The following is a 13,184-nucleotide window of genomic DNA, read 5'->3' as shown; positions in this document are numbered from 1 at the left end:
TGTGATTATGATAATGTTCTAGGTGTAGAAATTTTGAATAATATGACACATATTCAATGGAGATTATCCTGATCATGTACTATTGCGGAATACATACACAATACATAAGCTCCTCTACGTTGATCATCAATTTACAGAAGCAGAAACATTCACAGGCGAACATAGAAGCATCAATCAAACTCATTAACACAATATGTATCCCGGGGAAAGCATCTCGCTAAAAACCCCAACTATCTGTATATTATATTGATTGAATCATGTAACATTACAAATTACAATGCTTATCACAAGCAATCCAGTACCAGCTCCACCTGTTACACACAATACAGCTCAGATCTGATCTCCAAATCTATTCCATTGCTTGCCTGCCTCCACAGCTCAATACCTGCTCAAGAATGAATGAGAATGGTTTACCAAACTCGTATTTAACCTCCAAAGAATCACTCACACTGGGAAAGACATGAGCAGAGGCTATAATACTTGGTATTGGCCAATTCATTGGCATACTCAATCCCTTTGATTGTGCAAATCATCATGCACAACTATAGTCACAACTGATAGCAATCTGATCCTCTAACACCTATCCCTGCTGAACTAAACATGCACTGACATGAAACTGAGTTAACTGATGTATTCTATAGTTGCATTATGAGTTAATAATTAGTTTAACAACTCATCATTAGTCTATTTGCAGTTAGACTAATTACAACTAGTTTAACCAAGTCAAACTGAACACAACTCCATCAACTCTACAATCAACTCCACCAAACTCAACTGATTGAGTTCTAACTGAAGTCGTGCATGCAACAAATCAACTGACCCACCAAGAAAGCGTAATTCCTTCTGACAGCTGCATGTGCCACATCTGTAGCTCAACCTGAAGTGCTCCAAGAGAATAAGATCAAGTTTATAGTCCAAATATTATTATGAGACAATGAATATTTTACTTTTCTATTTTTGACAGCCAGTCTAAAAATAGACTTTGATCACTCCTGTTGTGATCACTCCTGCTGTGGTCACTCCTGCTATGATCATCCCTGCTATGGTCACTCCTGTTGTGATCATCCCTGCTAGGATCCAAAAATAGAACTTGCGCCATAATTTGCCTGCGGGCCCACTTAGTGAAGGCAACTCTTTTCACTAAGCTCCATCATCTTGTTGCATTCTCAACAAGCATTTCTTGTTGCACACTTTTCAACACTCCCTCTCAACAAGAAAGGCTTCCTCTCAAACTCGATCCTGTAACTCTGGAATGTTCTCCATGCAACACATCTAGCCGGTCCACTTGCTCTGTCATCAAAGTCTCTGACTGCTATTGCCTCTATCGACTGAAGACTCTGCATCTCTATGCTCTTCAGTATCTGACTGCTCTAGCCTCTGTCACTTTGATCTCTGACTGCATCCGTGTTGTTGCTGGTTCTATCTCCCAGCATTGCATCCGCACTGCACCTCCCAATTGACCTCCCTGTTGGGCTAGAAACACCCTCTGATGCTGAAGCTCTACTTGCTACTGACAAGTGCTCCCTCTCTGACATCTGCACTACTACAAAATCTCCATGCATCTCGCACCATTGCGCACCTCTCTGTGCCACCTAGCACTATGCAAAACACTTGTGCCTCTCGCATTGCTGCAGCCTGCTAGCTATGCGCTGTCCTGGGATTCCCTACACTGTCGCTCTCTCTGCCGCTCCATCCGCATCTGTCTCTACCCAATCAGTCAGTTCCTGCTACTCCACATCGGGGCTCCCGTAGCAAGGTCTCATCCAAGAGGTTGGGTACCTCAAGGATCTTGCCCCTCCTCCTTGGGACGATCAATCCACATCACCCCACCTCCTACCTGGAGGTATGGCTGCATGCAATCCCTCAGCCCACCTGGCTCGAAGTTTTCCCCTACTGGAGGTCTCTAGATGAGTAGATGTCTCTACTCGATCTCCTCTCAGCTTCTCCTGTTGTGGCTCCTCCACAACCTCCTGAAGCTGTTGCACCAATCGTGGCTCCTCCACAATCGTCTGAGACTTCTTCTGGCTCTGCATGTTGAGAGGTAATATACGCTCCCTCTCAACCACCAAGTCTCCATCAGTTGCCTCGCTGCTCAAGGCTTTGCATGCATCTTGAACCTCAAGAGCATATAGGTTCTTGACTCGTGAACCAATCTGCTTCACCTGTCTAGTGATGATGTGTCTAAGGAAAACCTTTCCCTTACTAAAGACTACATCACAGCCTCTGTCTTCCAGCATCGCAATCGACACCAAGTTTCTCTTCAGTCCTGGTACATACTTGACATCGGTCAAGGTAAGGCGAGCTCCATGCTCCCTCTGAAAAATAACCGTGCCTACACCTGAGACACTATACTTCTCATCATTACCCATCCCTATGAGTATCTGGAGATCTTTCTCCTCCAAAGTACTAAACAAACTTTTGTCACCGGTCATGTGGAAAGAAGCTCCACTGTTAAGAAACCAACCACTTCCCACCATGGATGAAACCATGCATGCGAAGAGTGTGAAATCCAACTCAAACTGTGAAGCAAGCGCCTCACCTTCAGATCCTTCCCCGAATCCCTTCTTAGGCTTCTTCTTTGGGAAATTAGTAGCATAATGTCCCAACTCATGACAACGAAAGCATCTCACCTTCGACTTGTCAACCTTCTTCCCATCATTGGAAGAACTGGATCTGGAAATAGAAACCTTCCCCTTCCCCTTCTTCGCCTTACTTGCTAAGGCACAGTTCTCCTCATCATGCATAGATGAAGAACTGTCTCTGGTGCGCCATCTAATCTCCTCTTGCACAAGATCCGACCAAAGTCTCTCCCATCCTGGCAATTTCTCCCTTCCATTCACCGAGTCCTGGTAGCTATGCCAACTCTTAGGAAGGTCAAGGAGTTCTAGACTCACCATATCCTCATCCTCAACAGTTACCCCCACACTTCCCAGCTCATCCCGGCATTGGGTGAACTTTGTGAGATACTGGGGCATACTGTCTCCATTCTCACACCTAATGTTTCTGAGTTTATCCTTGAGCGCCATTCCACCAGCTCAAAACTCAACCGCTTCTGATCTAAAATTCGTGAGAACAAAGTATTTCTTGTACAGAGATCGACTGTATGGGCATTCACCGGATATCTCACCTTCCAAAAGAAGGATGAATCCAGAGGCTACCTGGCCCGATCACAGACTCTGCCTGAAGAAATAAAATGTAAACACTTTCTGAATAATAGATCTGATGATCAATACAGCACTGATATCATGTAGAACTTCTTCTACAAATCAGCTCGCTCCGATACCATGTAGAAATTTTGAATAATATGACACATATTCAATGGAGATTATCCTGATCATGTACTATTGCAGAATACATACACAATACATAAGCTCCTCTATGTTGATCATCAATTTACAGAAGCAGAAACATTCACAGGCGCACATAGAAGCATCAATCAAACTCATTAACACAGTATGTATCCCGGGGAAAGCATCTCGCTAAAAACCCCAACTATATGTATATTATATTGATTGAATCATGTAACATTACAAATTACAATGCTTATCACAAGCAATCCAGTACCAGCTCCACCTGTTACACACAATACAGCTTAGATCTGATCTCCAAATCTATTCCACTGCTTGCCTGACCCCACAGCTCAATACCTGCTCAAGAATGAATGAGAATGGTTTACCAAACTTGTATTTAACCTCCAAAGAATCACTCACACTGGGAAAGACATGAGCAGAGGATATAATACTTGGTATTGGCCAATTCATTGGCATACTCAATCCCTTTGATTGTGCAAATCATCATGCACAACTATAGTCACAACTGATAGCAATCTGATCCTCTAACACCTGTCCCTGCTGAACTGAACATGCACTGACATGCAACTGAGTATTCTATAGTTGCATTATGAGTTAATAATTAGTTTAACAACTCATCATTAGTCTATTTGCAGTTAGACTAATTACAACTAGTTTAACCAAGTCAAACTGAACACAACTCCATCAACTCTACAATCAACTCCACCAAACTCAACTAATTGAGTTCTAACTGAAGTCATGCATGCAACAACTCAACTGACCCACCAAGAAAGCGTAATTCCTTCTGAAAGTTGCATGTGCCACATCTGTAGCTCAACTTGAAGTGCTCCAAGAGAATAAGATCAAGTTTATAGTCCAAATATTATTATGAGACAATAATATTTGACTTTTCCATTTTTGACAACCAGTCTAAAAATAGACTTTGATCACTCCTACTGTGATCACTCCTGCTACGATCACTCCTGCTGTGATCATCCTTGCTGTGGTCACTCCTGTGATCATCCCTGCTGGGATCCAAAAATAGAACTTGCGCCATAATTTGCCTGCGGGCCCACTTAGTGAAGGCGACTCTTTTCACTAAGCTCCATCATCTTGTTGCATTCTCAACAAGCATTTCTTGTTGCACACTTTTCAACACTAGGAAGATGTTATGTTGTAGCATATACAATCTAGCCTCCCTTAGTTTTCAAGGCACATGGCTCAAAATCTCTTTGTTCTTCCATCACAACCAAATTTACCAGCCATGCATGTCAGAGGTCATAGACACCAAATAATAATTATTTATGCATTCAAGGTGAAGTCAAATGAAACAATAAAAAACATAAATAATAATCTCCATTACATCCACCTATAGACACCAAATAATAATTATTTATGCATTCAAGGTGAAGTCAAATGAAACAATAAAAAACATAAATAATAATCTCCATTACATCCACCTATAATGTCTACAATGATAAGCTTCAATGATATATGATAAGTAATACAACAATATTATCAGCATATAGAAATACAAATATCATCTAATTAATGCATTCCATAATTGACTATAAACATACTCACTACATAGTAGAGATGTGTGACATAAATAAATATCAACCCACATAAATAAATAATTATTTGCTTTGCATTTCCCTAACTCACTACAAGTGAATGCTTTTCTACCTCACTATAGCCACTTTATCACAAAATCCAACCCCAAGCCAAACTTGGTACAACGAGGGTAAAAATTCAGCCAGTTGTGCTACAGGTCATTTTGCCACATCTACTCAAATGGCCTAGAGATCAATCAACATCCTTGACACATGTATCATTCCTTTACAAAGCTTTAAGCATTATCTCTCCAAAAAGTGCATGTTTTATGGGTTAATCAGTTCAAAAACCTAGTTTTGGACCTATCACACTCCCTTATAGCAACTTGCACTATTGCATATTGCACAACTAAGCACCGGCACTGACCAGCGCATGTTTCCTTTGTTGCAGGTGCGATGGTTCTAGATTTTCAGGAAAAAAAAAAAATATTTCAAATATTTTCCTTCCAGAATCTTCTAAGGTGGTTTTAACCATTTACTATTCATTGAGATCTTGTTGACGGTGTTGGACCTGCCAACATTCAGGGGATCTCCATGATATGAAGTCCCAACTAGACCTCACACTATTTGGTGTAGGAGTCCCATCCGGTACGATGGCTCAATCGCCATTACCTTAAATATATGCCTTAGCTCTTGCTTGTTAGCACCTGAGAGTGTTTTTCTTTGTCTTCGAACAGCGAGGTTCGCGTGCCTGGTGAGTGCTTAGTGTCACTTGTGTCAAATTCATCTCACTGCAAAGAGAGAGCGTGGAAGTGATTCTCAGGTTGAAAGGGAATAGCCCCAACACTGCTAGAGACACACAACACAACAGGACATGCGCATCTTCCGGCAGAGTAGTCCACATGGATGTGACAGTCACAAACACAAAGTGAACAGATAACACACACCACACTTAGCATAATAGTCCAGACGAGTGCGACGGGTGTTATAACAATTTTACACGAATGAATTTGTCGAGTGTCCGGCGGGATAGCCCACACGGCCGAGACGGCTTTAGCAACTGATACAACACATTTCCAACAACATGTGTACTAAAACAACTGAAATATTTCAATTGTCTTAATGCAAGTTAAAGCAACATGCATTACATGTTTCCAAAGAATAGTCATACAAACAAATACAATACATTTGTGAAAATGTGTTCGCCTGTTAACAATCTTCTGATTTAAGCGAAAGTTCCAAGACACATTCGTACACCATTACATCACTAACCCCGATAGCGGGGCATTGGAGCCACTGCTCGCTCCTCAAAGAAAAGATCACATACTCTCAAGGCTATGTGGGAGGAGCCAGGGTGAAAACTTCCTTTACATGTACAAATGAGGGGTATTTATAGCCAAGGGTAAAATTGGCCCTTGTGACTGTTCGACTTCCCTCATGACTGTTTGACTTACATGACTCTTCAACTTTGCATGACTCTTCAACTTTACATGACTCTTTAGATTTACATGTGGGTCTCTTGGACTTCCACGTTACATTACATCAATTACAACAGTGTTGCACACAATAGTGATGTGGTCAAGATGACTCATGACATGACTCAACACGACAGAGCTAGTATGTTCATGCTACTAGGGGTGTGCATGTCGATTTGCAGTGTTTCTGAGTGATGGATGTGCTCTCAGTGTATCAGAGCTTCACCTCTGCATGGAAAGGTGTGTGGAGTCTTCGATGGTCTTGGTGTTCGCTTGATGTTGCATGTGCACATCTCTCCTTCGCTTGTACTTTCGCATGCTCCATGTGTTCATCCGTTTGCGAACAAGTCTCCTTGCATGCGCTCCTTGTTCATCCCGTTCGTCATCGCGCCATGTCTCATCCATGTACCTATATCTACAATCACTCATGACAAGATGACATAAAATCCAGAAATCGCCTAGTCTACCATGAAGCATTGTTTTTGCTTTCGAATGTAGGTGACCGGGAGAGAGGACAAGGCTCTGAAACTACGTAGAGCACATTCAAGTCAGGTTGTAGGCTCTGGGCAGTATCCATGAAAATTGCGCAAAGGTCACTGGGAGGCTGAGATGGGCAGTCTAGATTAGCAGTGACTGTCTACGGGATTTGGCTCGACTAGAGGGAAAATTTTCAAGGAGACAATGCAGGCAACAGAGGGAGACTAGCAGTGAAAACTGCTCAACAGGGAGTTAGCTGCAGGAGGGGCACAATTTCTGAGCTTGCAGTAGGCTACAGGAGGGAAAAAATTTAGCCTCAAGGATTGACGAGATGTTGGGCAGTAAGCACAATGTTGGGAGCAGGATCCCCCAAGGGAACTTTTGGGGCTAAAAGCCCATGTTTAAGTCAAATTTTTATAATATTATTGTAAAGACTGCATTTTGTGCTCGTGGAGCACGAAGGTGTTATGTGTCACAAAGGGTAGTATGCCCTTAGTTTTGTAAAGTAAAGTCAGTTGTAAGAGATCCACCCATGGTCCGTGAACCATGGGATTGTATAAAATGTGTTAAGCTCTAAGTATTTAGAGAGATGGAACATGTAAGAGAGTCATAGCTTTAGAGAAAGAAGTCTAAGTCTTGGGTTGTAGCGTAGGTAAAGGCTCTGCAGCTGAGTGCGTAGAGGCCTAGGGTAGAAGTTTGCAGCTGAGTGCGCAGACCCCTGCAGTTGTGTGCACAGGGTGGACAGAGTCTGTAAACACTTGGAAGATATTAATAAAAGGAGTTATTCTACAATTTTTGTGTCTTTGTTATGTCAATGCATTTGGATATTTTATGTATGATTTTCCTTTATTATGCTTATACGATGCGTGAATGAATGCCACTACATTGAATAATTGAACGCAATTATGAATATTTGCTTACGCAGTGATAACATTAAGTAGTTGACAAGATAAGCAAGTCACTTAGGGTAATTGAGGAATTTGCACAGTGCGCTCTGATAACAGCAAAGTACCTGAGCCCCAGGTTAGGGCTGCGCAAAGGTCGATCGTATACTTTTGCGAAGGTATTGAAAGCCGGTGTTATCTCAAAATCAGACACTGGAAGGCTGCTGACCAGGAAGACCTTAAGTAACTATTTCAAAACTACTTTGGGCTGAGGCTTAGCCTCCCCAACCTGAGAGGGCTCTCTCAAAGGATTAATGTTTTTGATTATGATTAAGATGACTAACTCTTCTGAAACAAAGATAGAAAAATGAGAGTGGTTGAAACACAATTAGAAGGTATCCATTGGGCTTATGGAGTCACAATTTGTTTCAGTATAACAATGATATCAACCTTACATAGAAGTCAGGGCATTTAGATTTCTACCATTCAGAACACACCAGAAACATATAGGGCACACAGTTTATAAATATGTGAAGGAAATTAGAGCACATACAGTGATTTCTAAGTAATCACACATCTATACCACTGCAAATATTGAAGAGAAGATAATACACAACATCTTGAACAGTAAACTCCTTCTGATTCATGAGAAGTAAAGTCAAGTCTTGTATTACTAAAACAAAGTCATATACATAGCACAATAGTTCCAATTTCTCTGAAATTTTCCAACCCCTGGTACATTGCCCTCTCTCCTATATATAGAATTCTTTTACAAGGCTGAGATTCCTCCTCCAACATGAGGGGAACTCGAATTCTACTTCCTATGACACCTATTCAAACTTTAACTACCTATTAAATGTAACAAACTGCTAACTAGACTTTTTAGAAACCTAAGGCAATTAGGAGTCTAACTCCATATCATGCTAATAATAGCATTAATTACAATCAATTCTCGTTCTTTGACAAGTGGTCTCTTTTAATTTAGCTGTGGTGGATGTTTGTAGCTGCCTGCTGGCCCTTAATGTCACATCTCTCAATTGCTCCTGAAAAGTAGGAAACTGCCCCTGTCTATCTGCTTTTGGTTTTCCTCAAAGATATTCGAAACCAATGAACCATGTCCTTCTTCTTTGATTATACAAAAATGTATTAGAGTGCCACGTCCTTTATGTGCTGTCGACCTTTCCCATGTGTGAAGACAAGACCTCCTCCAAGCTGTCTAACATATCATGAATTGTAGTAACTATGATCACTTTATAACAAAAAGTTTAGAGTTCAAATATATGTTTCCTCCACATGTTTTTTCCCTTGTTGAATGTTGACACCTGTTACATGATCCTTTGAAGAGATTCCTTTTTCAAAAATTTCCCCTCGGTCCCTCAAAATTGGTTGACTAAGTTTTAATTATGTAGCTACAGCAGTTTCGTAGCTGCATTAGGCATCATCTTCAGCAGTTTCGTAGCGCACTATGAAACAGCTGTGTAATCACCAAAACACAGCTTAATACCAAAAATTTGCTATCTTGAGCTTCCTTATATTTAAATGTTCTTTTCAACTACTCCAAAGCTTTTCAAAGCTGAGTGGAGATGTATGATTCTTCAAGAAAAAATGCAACAAGGAAAACCATCAAAATTTGGAACATAACCTTACTTGATGTGTGACTTCCTTAGGGAGATCTTTCCCATTGGCTTAGCTGCAACTTCAACTCTTCAATTTGTCTCTTCATAACCCTGTTCCCAGCTCTAAGTTTCATATTAACTCTCCTGATGAACATCGCTTCCTTTATTGCAGGGACTGACCAGGTATAATATTGTGCATTACAGTCAACCACCTTGGGTATTTGGATTGTTTTGTCTTCCCACAGAGCTTGCATTTTGTCAAAATGAGCTTCCCTGATTGCATGCTTCCTAGAGGCTTTCTTCAATCTAGCAATCTCAAGATTAGCTAACCTCAACTTATTTTTCAATTCTTCAACACTACATTCCTCTTGCGAGATGATTTCCTTTCCCTTATCTTCTTTATGCAGTTGTGATGATGATTGTAATGAAGTCACAGGTCTGTCATCGGTTTTTGTGATCTCCTCTGTTCCACCTGTTTCTGGTAGCATCTCCTGTATCTGTTTGAACTTCCTTGTAATGGGTCTTCTTGGCTTGAAGACAAATTGAGCAACCTGATCATCAAACTTGAGCTTTTTCGAGGCTTTGGTTCTTTTAGTCTTGTCTTTACCTGGTGTTATCAAATCTGCTTGAACCAGGGGAGATTCTTCAATGTCAATGGCCTGCAGTAAGTCATTCAAGTTCCCTTTTGAAACAGGGCTTTCCTCAGCAACCACCTTCTTGCCTTTTTCCTTAGCTAATTGACTCCTAGTCATTCTTCTCTGGACTACTTCTCCTGCAGATGATTCACGTCTACCTTCTTCGACCTGAGTTTTCTTTTTTAGGGACTGCTGGGGTGTGTCCTGGATAACCATTGATCTGGCGGGCTCCCTTACTTGTTTCCTAGCTTTCAATTTGGTGAATCTCTTGGATCTTTCTGTATGATGACCAGTTGTTGGTGGAGAAATTTTCACAGCTTGGGGACTGAGACCAGTTTCATTTTTAAAACCAGACATAAACATAAACGTGGGCCAGTCTCTACCTACTCTCTGGAGTTCATGCAGAACGATCAACTTAACTAAGCCATGGTGAAACAATGAGGTCTCACAGGCTTCTTTCCTTAGCTGCACCTTGTCACACATTTTGCTTAGGCTACGAAATAAGTAGAAAGGTAAATCAAGAGATATTTTCCCTGTGAAATGCAGCAGAAGCTTGAAATGATATGAATACACCTTGTTATATCTCCCTTCATAGGTAAGGTATCTATGTATGCAGGTAGGCAGATTAGCATATGAGTCCTTGACATAATTTCTAGGCACAGACTTGTTTAAATCTGAGTCAATGAACTTCGGCTTCAGAAATTATTTGCAGGGAGTCATATCAAATTTAAAATTTTTAAACCAGCTTTCTTGGCCCCTTGGAATCTCAATAACTGTGGATATTACCTCTGGTGAGATTTGCAATTCAAGCATCCCAACCTTTGAATTTAGTCCTGTGAAATTCAAGGCAAATTCCTTGGTTATTTGCGCATGACCTCCCTGGAGTTTCTCGCAAAAATTCTAACATCCAACCTGCTTGAATGCCTGCTCAACTTCTTTGTTCCTCAAGATAATGTATACCCCTTCAGGTTCGTTCCTCAAGCATCTACCTGACCTGTGCTCTTTTCTTTCTGGAGATCCTTCCATGAGATTTCAGCGTAATGAAGGTTTTGAAATACTGGGACTGCTCAATCTTCGATCCCTGCCTCGCTTGAATGGCTGCCTCGCTTGATAACTGCCTCGCTTGATATACAATGCATTCAAATTGAACGCTTGTAGATTTGTTCCTCATGCAATGAATACAATCATAATTATGACTATGAATGTCTAGCTCTTCTTGAAACTTGCAATCCGAGTGTACCAAGGTACCTAATGACTGTAATAATGAAGATAAGCGATTGGACATGATATGTGAAGTGTATAAGTTGATAGTGGATGATGCAACCATAACTGAACTTGACAGATTTGACAGTTATGAAAGATTTTCTACGGATTACACGAATCTCCGATTTTGTAGTGCAACCAGTGTAAAATCTGGGTTATGCGCTACGAAATCACCTAAAGCATGTTGCATTGCGAAAACACCTAAAAAGGATTTATGCGCTACGAAATCACCTAAAGAGCTTTGTAGCACATTATAACCTTTGAACAAAGCTGACACATGGAAATTGTGTGAGTTATGAGACCAGTGATGAATGAGGATGAATGGTTGACCTTTATTTAAGCATACCATCAAGACTCCTAATACTCAGACTCTAAGACAAACAAAAAATCAAACCTAGACTAGCACTGAACCTTTACCATCAAACTAATGTGAGCAATTTGGGAATTAGAATTCTTAAATGATAACAACCGGAATAGAGAGTTTGTCTTACAAGCCCTAGAATGGGACCACCTGCGTGAAGGTAGGGATAGAAGAAATCAAACCACATCACAACCATCTCAAGGTGCAGAAACTTGGTTCCAGCATCCCCCCATACTACTTCAGGTGAGACTTCGGTCCGCACTCCGCGGGCTGATGCCGAAAGGGCCAGTAGTGTAGGGATTTGTTTGGCTAATTAACGTTGAACCTGGGTCAAGCCCCCTCAAGTCAACACGCAATTTCTTCAATCAGCGAAAGCGGGCATGCTTGGCAGCTTCATGGCAGCTTTTGCACAATTTTTTGGAGGAGTGAGGCCCGGGGCCATTGCCCGATCAAACTCTACAGTTGACCAGCTGGAGGCTTGATGACTTTTCTTATGGGTAGCACAGATTGAGATGACTTGCTGAGCAACTTTTTCATTGTTATGGGTGACAGTCAGTCGGGTCGATTCCAGGATTGCGCATTACAAACTGCCTGGGAGACAACCTCAAGCTTGCACAATTCTGGGTAGAAGTACATAATCACTGAGGGTTGATACTGTGCAATGCAGCTCAATGGAGGTCCGGTTGTTGAAAGGTGGTCTGGTCGACAAAGTTTCATCAAAATGACTAAGTGTGTGAACGAGTGAACCTGTGCATGCATGAACTTGCGAACACACACTCAACATGACTTGACGACAAGACACCTCGAACCATCAATACAACATACACTCAGTGTGACTGACTACGGGACTAGAAAATGGTGAAAGCGACAAGTGTGACACTTTGGATAGACATTCGGACGACCGCAATGACACTTGTGCGATAGTACTTACAACATCGTGTGTGAGTGTGATAGATGTTTAAAAAGTGAGCACAACTCAAACACAACCTTCATCATCACCAAAACGAGGTCGCAAGCATGACATAGCAATCAACATTCCAAAGACGACAGTTCGTCAAATAAGTGAAAGGGAAGCAAGACATGTAGAAGAAACACATAACATGACTTTTCGTGTTTGCGCACATGCATGTTACTGAGGACATGATGATATGACAATGACAAGCAGTCCTGCAAGCTCAACTACAAGGTGTACTTCGAAAGGTTTTCTTTACATATCATACTTGCCCTCAAGATGATCATGCATCGATGGAGTTTGCATGCGGTCCTGATCTTTTCCATTACTTAGTTCCTTGGTCCTTCTCCTCAACTCCTTGGAAGTGATTTTGTTATGCTCTTAACCTGCAAGACGATACCAGAATACCAAATATGCGAAGAAATATACCCAGAACATAGAACAATTAGAAATAACAGCAAGTGTTTTATTATTCTGAAAACAATGTTCACTTGCCTCTTTGAGGGGGCAACCTCCAATAAAGCTAAGCTCACTTACAAAATAAGACATGATGCTCCTTGAGGGGAGTCTCTATCCTTTATATAGGATTCATACATGCAATACCATGGGGCAATACCATAGTTCTTATTAATACCATCTCTCTAATACCATGGCCCATTTGCAACTAACTGTGGTCCC

Source organism: Pinus tabuliformis, chromosome 3_1 (assembly GCF_031772625.1).
Source record: "Pinus tabuliformis cultivar Carrire ecotype Pingquan chromosome 3_1, CPIR1, whole genome shotgun sequence".
NCBI lineage: Eukaryota > Viridiplantae > Streptophyta > Pinopsida > Pinales > Pinaceae > Pinus > Pinus tabuliformis.
Note: the sequence above shows the minus strand (reverse complement) of the source record.